We start from the raw sequence: 16,579 nt of genomic DNA on the forward strand, positions 1-16,579 counted from the left end.
GAGGCCGGCAGGCTGGCTCACCATTATCCGGGGGATGCTCTTCTTGCCTTGGTACGACATGCTGAGCCCCCGCGGCCCCCCGCGGCCGCCCGCCTGGCAGCCGAGGTCCGCGCGGCGGCTGGAGGGCGGGCCCAGGGGCCGAGGGAGATGTCTGGGGGGACTTGGGGGGCGCCTCTCGGGGCTCCCCGACACCCAGGGCTCTGGCACGCCGCGTGCGTGGACGTGCGCGCGCGCAAAGTGTGCGGGCGGGGAGGCTGTTGTTCCGAGGCCCGCTGGCCCCGCCCAGGCCCCCCACCCCGTCGGGCCCCGCCCCGGCCGGCCCCGCCCCTTCCAGCCCCGCGGCGGCTCCCCGGCTTGGGGCGGCGCTCCGGAAAGTGGGGCGGGGGGCGGGCCTCCCGAGCCGGGGCCCCCAGGTGGCGGGGCAGGATGGAGGGGTGCTCCAGCCCCACTGCCCCCCCAGCCGGACCTGGGGGAGAAGGCGAGGTCCCGGGGGGGGGGGGGTGGCCAGGGGCGGGAGCCGCTGCCGGGGCGGCCCCGGGCTGGGCGGCCCCGGGCTGGCCTCCTGGGCCTGATCACCGAGGGGGTCCGTCGGAGCGGGTCACCTCAGGCCTCCCCAGCCAAGCTCCCCCTTCCTCGTGCCTCCCTCGGTCGCTCGCCCCCCGCCTGCGGGGGCTCCTCCATTTGCCCATCTTGGTTCTCCCCCCGCCCAAGCCCCCAGCCGTCCCGGGTCTCCGGCCCTGGCCTCGGCCTTCAGGGCTTTCCTGGGTCCTTCCCCAGTCCCTCCAGCAAGGCTCCCTCGGGTCAGTGGAGCGGGTGCCAGCCGGCGTGCCCCTACCTGGGGCTGGGCGGGAGCAGCGCTGGGCTCCCAGGGCCCTGCGCCCTCCTCGTTGGCCCCGGGGGCACTGCTGGGACTCGGGCGGCCGCTGCTCTTGGCAAAGGTCAGCGTCTTGCTGCCAAAGGCGTCTTCCACGCTGCAGAACACGCTGTCGGGCTTCCGTCGGCCTCCGGGGCTGCTGCCCGAGCCCGGGGCAGCGAGGCGGGCCGGCGCCCCAGCTCCTCGCCCCTCGGCCATGGGGCGGCCGGAGGCGGGCTCCCGGGTGCCCCTTGCCCCTGCGCCCGGCCAGGGCCTCCCGGGGACTCCCGAGGTCTCCCAGGCGGCTGAAGCCCGCGGAGCTGTCCGGCTTCTGGTGCTGATCTCGGCCCACCCAGCCCGGGAGAGCCGGAGGCCCGCCCAGATGCCCCAGGGGAGGGGGCACGCGCCTGCCACTTTTCTGGAAGACCGCTCGTCTCCCTTTGCCCGTGGGGCGGGGAGCTGGAGAAACCCTGGCAAGCCTTCTACAGCCCCTACATTCCTAGGAATTGTGCACCCCGACTCCACTGCATAATTTCTGGGAAAGGCAATGGATCCTTCTGGCATCCTCCAGCCGTAGGCTGACTGCCCAAGGCCAAAGTTTGGGTTCCAGATGGGCTTCTGGGTAGGTGGATGGGACCTGCCCAAGGTCTGGGTCTGAGTACTGGTGTTGGAGGTTACTCCTTAAAATGCCCCCGCCAAGGGTCTTACCATGGTCATCAAACATCATGGCATGTTGCATGATTCCATCGTCTCCCTGGGCTTAGGGAAAGTTGATCTTGGGGGTGTGGAGTGATGAGTATCATTCCAACATTAAGATAATGCTTTAGATTAAAGGCATTCACACAGCCCCAATCCCCTGGGCTCTGGGGAAAAGCAGATTCAGCTGTTAACTTTACAGCCTCTGGGATCCCCTTACCTTCCGTGTTCCATACAAAGAAAATGAAGCTCTTCACCCCAACTTACCCATTGTGATTCAGTATAATGCCATGATACTCACACGTCTGGCCACATGATGCAATGGCAACTTATTTCGAACTGTCTTTCCTAATTAGGAGAACTACTTTAGCGTCAGGAAAATTGTGGGGGGGGTGGTTCTGAGAGGGATTTAATAATAGCTCCATGACCAGAGAAGATGACTGAGGGGGACCTTCCGCTGACCCCAGCCACAGGGTGCTTTCTCCTGGTTATACCACTGCTTCAGTATTGATTCTGTGGATCTGGTCTCTTCACATTGCTCATTGTGATCTGGAGAAGACTCAGATCATCATCCTGGCCAACTCAAAAAACTTTGTTATTAGATAGGTCACTGAAATACAGAAGGAAGAGTTATTCCGTGGTTGATCAAACTGATCAGTTACTAACTCCTTCCTCCCAGGCAGTGGGGTAGGAAACTTCTCTGCTGCTTTAAAAATTTCAAGCTTTTTTATTAAAAAGTTTGCAATAATTTATTATTTTACAAATGAATAGAAATTCTCAGATATATCATATGAATCACAATACAAAAATATGTGTAAAATTTTGTAGTTGGTCAACACCCAGTCCTCTTTTAGACCTGCAAATTACAGTCATAGCGCTAAACAATTATATATGCAGGATGGGGTTATTAAGATATTACCCAAGAAAATGCAAGTAAGTCATGGCATATTTGTCATGAGAAAGCAAGAGCTATAACTCATATTTTGCATAAATGTACAATAAAGCTTTTTTAAAGGTAGTCAATAAAACCATAATGTAATACATTTGTTCATACTATGATTTCCTGAGTTTAAACTAAGTCCCTCATTTATGGGCTGGAACATATGCTAATTCCTAAGGTTTCCATGATGGTGACAATTTTAATTGTTTTTAAACTGCCATTGGGGGGGAAGAAAATGGGAGATAGAGAGAAAGAAGTGGAGAGACAGAGAGAGAGACAGAGAGAGAGAGAGAGAGAGAGAGACCCCCAGGCAGATTCCTAACTACCAGGAACTCTGCTAATGAGCTATGTAAGGCACACAGGGCCAGATATAACTAGAGGGGGTCCTTTAAATTCTAGCCACAGGCCTTCACCAGCTTCACTCAAAGTACAGATCTGAACTACCCCAGTCATCAACAAATGATGCCACAGTTTAAGGGGGCTTTAGTTTAGACAAACTCAGGAAGACACATTGTTGTTTGAACTCTCAACATAGCATGAGGATAAAAACTATAATGAGTGTGTAGTTCATTTTTCTTAAGAAAATAGTTCTGATGACATTAGCATCTCTTCAGGAATTCTGTTGAGAAGAAATGCACTGGCATGGGTTTCTCAAGTTCCCAAAGAAAACACGTAATAGATTAGTAATCGTTTCAGAGGTGTGAGCATGTAATGGAGAAGGGAAGAGAAATGTCAATCCAGCTCCTCCTGCCTTTGAATATTAAGTAAAAAGATGAGGATATGGTAGATGCACCCTGATTTGGAAATACTTGTTGCTCAAAGAAAGGTCTGTGTAGAACCTGCATTTAACCTAAAATCCTTCCCCTGAAAAATCTCGTGTTTGGAGGATAAGACTAAAAGAAAGGGCTTATAGCCCTGAGTAAAAATGACACCTCACAAAAATGAATGCAGTGAAATCAGTATAATGGGCAACAGAAGAGGCTGTAGGTGACAGGCCAAGTGACCCCAAAAGAGATCCAGAGTGGTCACTTATCAGCCTTCACGTAGGGGCGCTATTCTCTGAAAACATTCAACCAGCCTTTTTTTTTTCCTTTTCTATCTATATACACACTTTTTTTACATATAAACAATGACATTTTTGTAAGTATCAAGACTTATTTACATGCTTCTCTTTCCTATACAGTGTACATTTTTTTTAAAAAAAGTTATGCTTATGGGGTGCAGTTTATGGGCAGGAGAAGGGAGTATTTTAGACATATCTACAACATGCAAAACCATGGTCCAGGTAAAGAAAAATGAAATGCACTTCAGCTTACTTCAAACACATGTCGACACTGTTAGGGCAGCACACGCTCTCATACAGACCCACAGTGAATCAGCAAATAGCAGCAGTGAAGCACCTGGGCTCCTAGAAGAAAACTAGGGCTGCCTGGTGGGCGTTGAATTTAAGGCCTATTTCAAAATGCCTGCATAGTACATTCCATTGCATTTCAATCCTAGGGTTTCAGAGTGGCTCAGCTTCAAAGGGAATAGCATTCATCGTAGCTTTAAGCAAAACAAATATGAGAGGCTGATATAGTGATTGGAATCCAACCTACTGGGACATTAAGGATTCCAGGATATTTGAAGCTTGAAATCAGAAACTATGACATCAAGAGCACTTCTGAAAGCACTCACAGCAGAAAGCAATTTGTCATGGGGTGAGAAATTGTGTTGAATGGTAACCAAAAGGTGTGGGCCCTTCTCATCTATGGACCTGTTAATAGTCCAGGTCATTTTCTTGTGTCCACCAAAAAAGACTCATCTCAAGCCTCGGTGCAGGCAGGGGCCAGCAAATTTCCCTCTGATACAACCCCGAAAATTCCAACCCTAACCAGTTCCTGTCGATCTTCATACCATGAGCAGAAAACTGTTTCCAATACTGAGACATTTCACATCCAACATTTTCAGGCAACTCAATCTTCTCCCCCCCTCACTACTCCCCAACTTAAACGCCACATATTCATGCAGTTTGCCTTTCTTTCCTTGTCTATTCAAAAGTCTCAATGATCTGCACTCTATCACATGCTAAATACCAAAAGTTCCAACTGCCACATGATTTTTTTTTAAAGCTTAACATCCATATGTGGTCTTCTGGCTTCACTAAAATAGATCCCACACAAAGAAACCACAGTGGGACCTACATTGTCAAACTGATGAAGGATGTCAGTATGGAAAAGGAGCCATCTCCAACATGTGATAGTTCCTCCAAGTTTGAGGGGGGTGGGGGTGGGACAGCAGCAATCCCCAGGAGATAGATCATGGCAACTGACTTGGAATGGAAGCCATACCCAGAAGGAGAGGGAGGCATCAACTTGCTGGTTTGGCTCTGCAAAAGAATTGAAACAAAAGGTATTGTTTTTAGTGTAAAAAAAATTAGTATAAAATGAAAATTACTTGATGCTTATTAAGATGAGAAGAGCTTTGTGAAAATGCCCAGAAAAAGCTTGTATTTCACTGCACATAACTCATAATTCACAATGATCATTAGTGGCCAATATTTCCAGTAATATTTTCTCTGAAGGTCTTGAAGAGAGTCAGGGTAAAAATAATCCCAATGGTACAGAGATCAAAATCAATGAGCAACATAAACTCACCTTATTTTTCTTGCTTTTGGGGGGAAATGTGACTAATATATGTATGTACATATGTCTATATAGCATGAATTACACATGTTTAATTGATTGTTGCCTTCTAAGTGGGTAGAGAAAAGGATGGGAAGGAGGCAGAGAACTTGTAACTCAACATTTAAAAAGAAAAGAATGCTAAAATAAATAATAAATTAAAATGTTAAAAAAAAGGAAGAAAAAAGAAAGAGTGAAACAAAGAAAGAATGATCATCATCATGTGCTGAGACTCACAACAGCCTGCATAATACCAAGTCATACTTATGTTCACAATTTCAGATAATGGTAACTTTTCAAAATAAAGAAGTCTGTCCAGTTGGCTCCCACAAACACCAATGGCATTTTCTGCAATCTTTCTTTGTTATTATTTTAGCACTAATACAGAAGGGGAATGGTTAATTGGTAAGGCTGTTTCCAGCTGACTCAGCATAAGGACTTTCTCCTCCAGAAAGCAGTATGGAACTAGGCATAGCAAATGGCAAAAGCTACCATGTGTTCTTGGGGAAATCAACTGAGATCACAAGGGAGTCATTTTTCTCTCCTTTAAAAAATGATGGTGACCATTTAAAAAAGATTTAATACACACATAAACTGACAGATCATTGTTAACATAAATTCCATGCCTTCAAAGGCTGCACTTGGCTTTAATTTTCACTTTCTTCTCATTTAATCCTTGCAATGCAGAAATCATTTCATAGCTTTTCATTCTTCCCATAGATGGGAAACATGGATAATGATGAAGAAGTGGATTTTTCTCCAGCCAATGAGTACAGAGAAGTAAGGCTCAGAAACTGCTAAATAATGGAGTCATAATGACAAATTCCCTTCCCCCCACACCCCATTTTTCATTTGAAGAAGAATTAGCTATGCAGTCTCAAAGAAAGTTGTCAAAATATTGATGGAAATAAGAAAAAAAATCAAACCAGTTTTGTGTTTGTTATTATAGGGAATTCTAATCCAATTGGATTAAGCAGGATAAAGCTTCCTCTAGAAGATTATAGAAATGAGTGTGTCATAACTTCCCAGAATATGAATTGGGAGGTCCTGCAAAAATCATCTAACCCAAGAATGTCTTCTGCAATGCTCATGACCAGTACACATGCAGTCTTTATTTGAAAGTCACCCAGAAATGCAGAGACCACAATCCCTGAAGGCATCTCAATCCACTCAGAAAACTCCAGTGGGTTAGGAAACTTTGTCTCCACATGGAGACACAATCGTCCTCTTTGTATCCAAGTTTCTCAAAGAACACATATCCTAGCCAATCAAAATTCTGGTTTTTATTGTTTACAGACCTACAGGACATTCACCTTCCTTCTTCAACAATATGGCTCACAATTTTTTCTCCTCAATTTCTGTCCTGATTCTTGGGGGCTTCAACATACATACATACTGAGATCAGTGTGGGAGAGGATGTGGGAAAACTGGGACATCAATGTACTGCTGGTGGAGTTGTGAACAGATCGAACCATTCTGGAGAGCAATCCAGAACTATGCCCAAAGAACAGTTGCCCAGCAATTCCAATACTAGGCCTATATCCAAAAGGATTCATAAAAAATGGGTAAAGTATCACATGTTCAAAAAATATTTATAGCAGCTCTTTTTGTAGTGATAAAGAATTGGAAATTGAGGGGATATCCACCAATTGGGGAATGACTGAACAAGTTAGGGTATTTGAATATTATGGAGTAGTATGATTCTTTAAGAAACAATGAGTGGTTGGACTTTAGAGAAGTATGGAAAGAATTACATCAACTGATGCTAAGTGAAAGGAGCAGAACCAAGAGAACATTGTACACATTAGCATGATTGTAAGTTGATCTATGATAGATGCAGCTCCTCTCAGAAGTTCAAAAATCAAGGACAACTTTAGGAGACATATCATGGACAATGCCATTCACATCCAGAGGGGAAAAACAACCATAGAATCTGAATGTATACCATGTTCACTTTTCAAAAACTTCTCTTATGATTCTTCTACCTGTCTCATAGTTTTCTTTCTTTTCCCTTAGTCCTAATTCCTCTTACACAAAATGACTAACATGTAAATATGTTAAACACAAATGTATATGTACAACTTTTACCAGACTGTTTGCTGGCCAGGGGAGAGGGGAGAGAATGGAGGTTGTTAGAAAAATGTGTAACTGATAAATATGCAAATGGATAAATATTAAAAAAAAACTATCATAGCATGTAATTGAAAAATTAAATATCAATTTTAAAAACATTCACATCGACATTCCCTCAAACACTGTAACTACTCCTTTCCTCAATCTATTTGTTTCTCATGACCTACTCCTTCATCCTACCCCAATCACACAAAAAGATGATCATATCTTTAAGCTTATCATAATAACAAATGATTCACCTTTCTGTTCCCAAACTCTGAAATTCTCTTCTCTGATCCCATTTTTTTCACTTTTTGACTTCTCTCTCTGCAATCATTCATCAAACTTTACTCTTCATCTACATTGTAACCTCAAAGCTTTGACCTTCCAATTCTCTCTAAGCCATCTCTCCAGCAATAACCAGTTTCTCCTTTTTCTTTATTTTGAAACTCTGATGAGCCAGTTCAACTCTACACTGTCTTCTTCTTTTGAATCACTCACTCCTTTTTCAAATTGGTGATTGAACCCTCCAAGCCTCAATCTTGGATCACTACTACTATATGTCACCTTTGCCCCTATACATATGCTATTGAATAAAGGTGGAGAAAATCATGCAGCCATTCTGCTGATAGGTCCTCCATGAATTCTTGAGCACTCACTGCTGCTAATTAATCATTTTATTCATCCCTTATCAATGAACTATCTCACAAGCCACAGTAGCAGTGCTAAACTTTATCATTCTTCCTCAAGCTTCCTAAAGGCCCCCTTCCTCCTACCCTCTCAGCTAAGAATTTTACTCCATGTTTTACGGGAAAAATGAAACAATTCCCTGAAAATTCTCTCTTCTTTCCTCTTCCTCATCTCATATCACTCCGATGTCTTCTGTCACAATATCTTCCTTCACTCCTGTCTTGCATGAAGAGATGGCCCTTCTCAACACCAAGTCAAACCCCTCTACCATTCGATCATATCTTCTTCAAAATATTGCCACCCAAGTCATTTCCATGCTTTCATTTATCTTCAATTTCTCCTTCCCTACTATCTATAAAGTTGTCTTCCTCTATCCTCAAAAACCCACTTAATCCTTCCATCAACACTGTCTTCCTATATCTCTTATTAACTCTATAGCAAAAAATTGATTGAGAAGGCCACCTACAATATGTATTTCAGCTTCTCAACTTCCTATAGTCCAACTGCTGATGTAATTATTCCACCAAAACGCCTCTTTCCAAAGTTACCAATTTAATTTGAAATTTTAGTTTCGCTAATAAAGTGCCATCCTCCAGCAGACAAGCCAGGCTTCCCCTGCAAGTTAAATGTGCTAGAAGAAGTAGGTGACAGAATATCATTAGAATTGGTTAAAAATCCAGTTATTAAATATGGAATTGGGTCATATGCAAGAAGACCACTTAATGCTATGAGTCTCAGCTGTTGATGAAGATGTAGAGATACCGTCAGGTTGAGCTACAGTTTGTCAGTAGCAAGAAAAGGGAACATATGACAATAGTTTGAAGAAATTAAATCTGCTGATCTATAAAGTGAAGGAGTTCCGTTACACCCCACAAACATCTATTGAGTATCAGGTATGTGAGTGGCTCCAGGCTTAGGCTCTGGGCAAAACAACAATAAATACTAACATCTCTCCTTTGAAATTCAGTTCCCTCGTCTGCGAAGTGAAGGGCTAACTGATGATTAATTCGGATCCAATAAATGCCCACAGGGTTCATGGAGGGTTGCGGGAGTGAGGGGATTTGTGAAAGACTCAAGGGAGAGATGGCAAGATGGCTGTTGGGGGAAACCTATTGTGGAGGGCTATGGTGGGGCAGATAAAGTAGAGTATGAAGGGACGTGGGGTAGAGCAGACTGTGAAAGACTGGGGGTAACAGATTAGGAAGGACTATGGGGGCGGGAGTCGGATAGGCTGGAGGTCAGATTTTGAAGGGTGCTGAAAATCAACTGAAAGATTTTATATTTGATCTTGGAACAATTCAGAGACACTTGAATTTGTTGACTAGAAGAGTAACATGGTCACAGCTGTGCTTTCCCAGGTGAGCAGAGAATGGCCTGGAGTAGATACACTCACTCTCAACTAGTAAGTCAATAAAGGCCTTCCACGGTGTGAGACAGTACAGGGAAGAACAGCTTGTAAGAGAAGTTATGAAGTTAAAATTAATGGACCTAGGTAATGGATTGAACAAGGGGGATGAAACAGGAATAAAGAAGTCAGAAAAGGGGTAGAGTTTGGAGCAAAAGCTAATGAGCTCAATTTTAGGTATATCAAGTTCACAATGTCTATAGGATATGCAGTCTGAGATGTTGGAGGTGCTTAGTAGAGAAATAATGTGAGGAAGATAATCTGCCTAAAAATGAGCCCTGAAATCCCTGGAACTGATGACATAGCCAAGTAAAATCATTGGGAGTATAGATGACCTGGAACACAGCCTTGGTACCATCCATGGATAGTGACCAAGATCCTGCTAAAGATTCAACAAAGTAGAGAGAAAAGAGTGGTCATCAAGGGAATAGGAGTGTCCTGGGAATAGGAGGAAAGGAGTGTCCTGGAGACCCAGTGAGGAGAAAATTTCCATGGACAAAGGTTGGCCATTAATGCCAAAGGCTGCATCATCCAGGAAGATGATCACTGAGAAAAAGGCTTTTAGGATTTACAGGAGGGAAGACAGCTAGCAGTAGGGATAAAAGAAAGACTTTGCCCTGACAGTCCATGTTCCTTAAGCAGGTAAAAGACATTGAATTTTTCAGGAATAACTAGTCAAATTAGGAAACTACCAGATCACACACAAATACACCACCACCCCCTTTATTCCTGAGGGACTATGACCAGATTTTTCTGAAGGTGGAATGTCTTCCCTTAGGCTCTTTCTGAAGCCCCAAGACCCAAAGTTTCTCTGTCTCATTTCCTCCAGCCCATTTTTACCCTGGGAAGATTTCATGTTCATTCTTGAGCCTGTCCAGCTCAAGCAGGAATATGACTTCAGACACCAAGTCAATCTCATCCTTTACCCACTTCAGACATACAATGAAGTCATCACCATCAGGGGAACTATGTCCTTGAAGAGTGAAGAAGTGTGGGATATGGGAGTTTCCCAGTTCACTTTTTATTCTTGATTATTAGGTCTGAAGCTCAGTTATTTGTCCCTAATGAAGAAGGACAGTATTTAGAGCAAAGCTCCATCATGCCTGTGAAGTCTGACTGAGGAAGCAGCTCACCATCCAGGTGGCATGTGGGCAGGGTGACCCTGGACAAATCTCTGCACTGCTTAGTTTGCCAGGGTACTTGGAAGGTCTGGATCATTAATCACTGGTAAAAAGAAATATTCCTTCCAGGGAACTCCCCAACAGCAATAAAATCACAAATCTGCCTGGATGAAAACATACAAAGCAATCAAGCCACCAAAGCAGCCAATAGGAGTCTTGGGGAACTATCCAACCTGAGGGGCCTTGAGGAACTGTCCAACCTAAGGGTTTTGGGTATCTGTCCAACCAGCAGGGCCTTGGGGAACTGTCCAAACTGAGGAGTTTGAGGAACTGTCTCATCATGAGACCTTCCCTACAAGTCTGGCTAAACACAAGCAGGAAATTCCAGGTTTAATTTTTTAAAGGATGCTTCAGGTCACAAGGGAGTACTTCCCGAAGGACATCATGTAGCCCAAAGGTCTCATCTCCCAGAAGAGGCCCAAGAAGAGAAGAAACTTGTGGAAGTTCAGAAAGATGAGAAAAACTCAGGAGCCAAGAGAGGAACAGGGCCTCCAAATGTCCCAGGAATGTCGAATTTCCCCTTACACTAGGCAGTGAAGAATAGAGCTCAGGAGGGCTGGTGGCAATAGGGCAGAGAGCAAGAGATGCCATGACCATGTGGAGGAACACGGGTGATGACAGAAGAGGACCAGCAGAGAGAAGGGTGGCAGTGGAGAGATCAGACACTGCCTTTAGGGAAGAAAAGTCAGAGGGAGAGGAAGGGAGAAGACCTGGGGCTGTATCATTGCATTAGCTGAGTCTCTGTGCCATGGCTTACAAGGGGGTGAAGTTCTTTTCTAGTGCAGCCTTCTCAGAGCCTGCTAAAGGCTCTCCCCGCTGCTGGGGCCCAATAGACAGTACAGCCTCAGCCTTAGGGGAATGATGGGTCTTGATTAAGGTACTCGACAGTGGACAATGCCATCCTCTTCCAGAGGGTAAAATGGGGGAAAGCCTACAACAAAAACCACAGAATCCAAATGGATACTATGTTCACTTAAAAAACTTCTCTTCTGTTTTTCCTTCCGATACCAACATTTTCTTTCTTTTCCCTTGGGCCTTATTCCTCATACACAGAGTGACTAATACATGGGCATGTTGAACATGAATGTACAAATACAACTCTTCCTGCACTGTTTGCCACAGGGGTGGGGAGGAGAGATGGAAAGGGAAGCTGATGGGAAAATGTGTAACTTATAAATATGCAGGTGGATGAATGTTGAAAAGCTTTCATGACATGTGGTTGGAAAAAGAAAAATATTAAAAAGAAGAAAAATCCTTGAAATAAAACCAGCTTAGCTCAACTTTTAAAAGCTGATTGGAAATCATCTTCCTTTGTTGGTAGACCTTCCTGGGCTTCATCTCTTTGTTCTTGCTTGGCTTCTCTCTGCTCTCTTTCCCTACAAGACCTAGTTGGGCTTATTATCTGTTTGCTAGGGTCTCATCCCCTGGTAAAAATGATGAGCAGAGGTCACATTTAAGCCTAGATTCTGAGGTGTGCACTTTACCCAATTGGGCACACCCAAGACTCTCCACTAGACCTGCATAGGGAAGGTTCCCATTACCAAAATGTCTACCTGGGCTCCTGGGTCCATCCCCCACCCCTGTCAGTTCTCTGTTCCCCCTGAACAGTGAGGCAGTTGAATAAGAGGTTCCCTGAGGTACCTTTGAGCTGTAAATCTGGTGAGCCAGTGCTAGGTTCATTCCCCACCCCCTATTAAATATGCATGGGACTGTGCTCTCTAGGAACTGTTCAACCCTTCATTTTTCATTTCAGACTCAGCCCAAGCACCATTATGTCTGACCTTCTCCAGGCTCAAACCTGCTTTGGGACCAGAGCAGGGTTCATTGAACATTCATCCTTGGGCTCTGCAGGCATCATCCTGCTTCCATTTAAGTGTAAGAGCCAGGGCTTAGAACTCAGGGTCAGACAAAGACTGAAGCCAGGCCTCTAGAAACAGAAGCAACCTCAATGGAAAGGCTAGTCCAGAGTCCTACATGAATTATAATTAAGAGGATTCAAAAGCCACCCCCCCCACCACAGCTATATTGTTGTCTGGATGATAGAGGAGGGGTTTAAGGAAAGGATTAGCCCCAGGCCCCCTGAAAACCCTTCTTATCTCTGTGGTCTCACTTGATCCTCATGACAGCTTGCTTTGTGGGCAGCACAAGCATTATTATCCTCATTTTACAAATGTAGAAACTGAGGCTTAAAGGTCAAGTCACCCAGCTAGTAAGAATCCGAGGGGGGATTTGATGCTTTTCCTGACTTCAAAGCCATGTCCTTTTGACTCTGCCACTTTCAACCATAAAATCATTATACAATAAGCCACTGGTGAGCTGTCAGCTTTGCTGGGAGACTCCAGGATCACCGAGTTCCCAGCTGAAGGCATTTTAAAAACCACCTCTTCTCACACCACTATACAGAGAAGAGCCCTGAAATCCATTTAATAAATTGGAGCAGACTCTTGAGATGTGTCAGAAAGAGGAAAGGACTTGCTCAAGGTCACAACACCAGCCTCCTTGTCCTCTGGTTTCAAATTCAAGGCTCATCCCATATCAGATACTGAGCCCAATTAGAGGCCACAGGATTGTCCATCCAGAGTTCTCTGTCACCTTGGCTAGGGGTAGGGCTCCTGTCACCAGGAGCCATGAGGAGCCTCAGGCCAGGGTTTGGAGGCATGAGTAGAGCTGTGCCGATCCATTCAGTGTCAGAAGTTGTAATCCAACAAGCTCTTCAGAGAATGGAACAGGAGCAAAGTCCCATGGGGGAGATGCCTGCTCCTCTCCCTCTATGTCCCCAGTCCTGGATCCTCAGCTGAAAGGACTCTCAGAGGCCATGGAGGTTAAGCCCCACCTTTGAGGAGGAAATGGGTGACTGAGTACTATAAGACATGGGATTGGAACCCAGGTCCCTGGACTTCAGAGCCAGGGCTCTTTCCATCAGCCATCCACCTTATCCCCAGCACAAATAACACTTCTCCATAGAAGCCTCCTGGGACCTGCATGTCCTGTCAGGGCCCTTTCTGCTAACACTGGCCATCAGCTTTTACTTCAGTGTGAGCACCCAGGCCAGATGTGTCCATCCACCTGAGGCTGAACCACATCTAGCCGGGGAGAGGGCTGGCACTGGAAGTGTTTTATGGGAGTAATGAGAGGGGAACTTCAAGACAGCCAAGGCCTTTAAGAGCTGATGGGAGGAGTCCGCCAGACTCGATTGGGAAGGACTAAACCTTTACCAGGAGATGGGGGGGCTCAGAGACCCCAGATCCGGTGATTCCATGTCCTGGACCACCAAAGGTGCTTCAGATTGCTGAGGGTGCAAAGCAGGGATTAGAAATGGATTTGAGACTCAACATCCCTCCCCCAACCTCCATGGAGACATCATGCTTCCCCACTGCCCAGGCCCCTTCAGACTACTGCCAGGGGAGATGTGACAGCAGAGAAACCAGAGCCATCCTGGGAGGCCAAGACAGATGGAGCTGGCCCCAAGGGCTGGGGGGGGGGGGGGGGGAGCTACCCAGCTGTGAGGGGGCTTTGAAATGCTAATGAAGCCCTTGGCCCTAGACTTCGGCAGCCCTCCAGAGGTCAAGCACTGAGCTTTTCAGAAAAAGACCAAGTGAATGTTAATAAGCCAACCCAAGAGAAATGGGGTCTTTATAGAAAGAGACCCAGCTAAGGGGAATGATGATCCACCCTCCTCCTCAGCCTAGGGGGATGGCTGAGGTGCTATGAGAGAGAGTCCAGAGGAGCCTTTCAATCGGCCCTTTCTGGGAAGCTGCAGAGGTGGCACTTCTGGCATACTCTCTTCTTCCAGGGTGGAAAGAACACCAGATTTAGAATCAGGGACCTGGATGTGAATTCTCAGACTGCTCCTTGATGTGTGTGTGTGTGTGTGGGGGGGTATATCTATATGTGGCCCAGGGTGAGCCACTCAGCACTTCCTGGCCTTAGGATCATCATTTGTTTGCGAAGAAGTTTGGACAGGGGACACGCTAAGCCCCAGGAATTCTCAATTCTCAACCTATTTACATCTAGAAAACTGTGTGTGTGTGTGTGTGTGTGTGTGTGTCACTCTGTCTGTCCCTTTCTCTCTCCAAAATATAGATGTGTCCATACACATGTGTACACATAAACACATATAGAAACACATATAGAATTGATGATGTTATTACAATGTTATATCCAAATAATGTAAGCATTGTATATTTATATCGTGCTCTACCCTGTATGCTGTACTAGGTTTGAGTGTGCCGTCATATTAACGGATAAGCTCTACATTAAATAGCCATTTTAAGCACTTATTATAGACCAGGGCTACAAATAAGGACAAAGAAAGTGTAAGGGAGGGTGTCCATTGTTGGTTGACAAAAGATGGTCCCTCCCCCAAGGAGCTTACCCACGCACCACCGTACAGCATGCTGTGTTATATTATGCCATGTAATATTGCATTAGAACGCATTAAGCTAGGTGCCGTTCTCTTCTCTTTCATTACATTGCATTACATTACATCAAAGGATTTCAAGGCAATTGACCTCCTTTGTTATTTTATGCATTTAAACAGGAAGGAAGGAAGGAAGGAAGGAAGGAAGGAAGGAAGGAAGGAAGGAAGGAAGGAAGGAAGGAGGGAGGGAGGGAGGGAAGGAGGAAGCAAGAGAGGGAGAAAGGGAGGAAGGAAAAAGGTAGCACAGTAGATAGATGGAATGCTTTCAAATCCAATCTTCAAAACTTACTGGCTGCTTGACCCTGGGCAATTATTTAACCAACCTCAAATATTTAACCTCTTTGAGCCTCAGTTTTCTCATCTGAAAAAAAAGGAGGTTGGGTTCAGAGGCCTTTAATATCCCATCTACAGTTATGATCTTATGCAAGGTCTAGTTGGTCAGTAGCCTCCGTGGTGAGTTGTGGGAGGGCCACTTATGGGCTGCTGCTGCTGCTGCTGCTGCAGAATGGTCAAACCTGGCCCAGCAGAAAAGCTGAGGAGATGAAGGTGGGGAGGGCAGGAAGGAGGGATTCTCAGACTTAAGCGGGTGGAGGTGGGGATGGTTCCATCTTGCTGAGCTGCTTCTTGTAGACTTTTTTATCTTTTTATCTTTAGTTATACAGGAAGGCTTCGTAGGTGAGGGGATTTATTGGGAAATCAATCAGTCAATCAGGCTTTATTAAGCAGCTACCGGGTAGTAGGCACTAGAGCTAAGCACTATCCATAGAAGAGACAGAAGCCAGGTCCTGCCCTCCAGGAGCTCCCAATCAAATGAGAGAGACTATAGGCAAACAAATCTAAACAAAGTCAGTTCTAGACAGGATGGTTGGTTCATTCGTTGGTCTTGTCCTTAATTATCAAGGAAGACCAAAATGACTCCTCTGTGGTAGAGACAAATGGCAGTGAGTCCGACTCTGGCTGATCAAACCAATACAGACATGGAATGCTTTACCACAGGGGGAGCACTGGGGTGCCTATTCTAATGTTTCCTCTGAACTGCTTCAATTCTACCCTTCTCTTAGAGCACAGCCCCTCACTGACGAGGGCCTATCATACTGGCTGTCTTGTGCCAGGATTTCACAGTCTAGAGATCTTAATTCTAAACTAATTCTAAAGTTCTTTTTTGGGGGGTTTTGCAAGGCAATGGGGTTAAGTGATTGGCCCAAGGTCACACAGCTAAGCAAGTGTGTCTGAGATCCTCCTGATTCCAGGGCCAGTGCTCTATCCACTGTACCACCTAGCTGCTCCCAATTCTACAGCTCTTAAGAGAGATCGTCAGGGTCCTGATATGGCTTTTTCTGACCCCCTGTGAGCACTTGCCCTACTTCTTGGCATTCTAACCCCATGCCCAGTCCAATGTAGTTGCACTCTCTGCAGTAACTGCTAGGCAGTTTAACTCAATAAAGACCCACAGTGTCTGGTGTCTTCTCCTGCCAGGTGAACTTCAGAATTTTCCTGGAATCTATTCTGTCTCCTGACATGGCACTGGTAGATGTCCACATTTCTCAGACATACAGCAATGAGGTCAGCACACGGCTCTGTAAACTTTCAGTTTGGTAGTCAGTCTAATATCTCTTCTT

General features: G+C 45.5%; 1 protein-coding gene across 8 annotated transcripts in view; it reads right to left on the reverse strand.

The window, feature by feature from the left end:
* Window positions 1-2,110: 2,110 nt before the first annotated feature.
* The window catches only part of JAKMIP3 (Janus kinase and microtubule interacting protein 3), a 189,065-nt gene continuing 174,596 nt past the window's right edge, over window positions 2,111-16,579 (reverse strand). For all 8 annotated transcript variants that reach the window (XM_074232144.1, XM_074232143.1, XM_074232142.1 and 5 more), the window contains one exon: window positions 2,111-4,857. The gene's annotated coding sequence lies outside the window, so the exon portion shown is untranslated. The remainder of the gene's footprint in view (window positions 4,858-16,579) is intronic.

The sequence above is a fragment of the Macrotis lagotis genome, chromosome 4 (assembly GCF_037893015.1).
Source record: "Macrotis lagotis isolate mMagLag1 chromosome 4, bilby.v1.9.chrom.fasta, whole genome shotgun sequence".
Taxonomy (NCBI): Eukaryota; Metazoa; Chordata; class Mammalia; order Peramelemorphia; family Peramelidae; genus Macrotis; species Macrotis lagotis.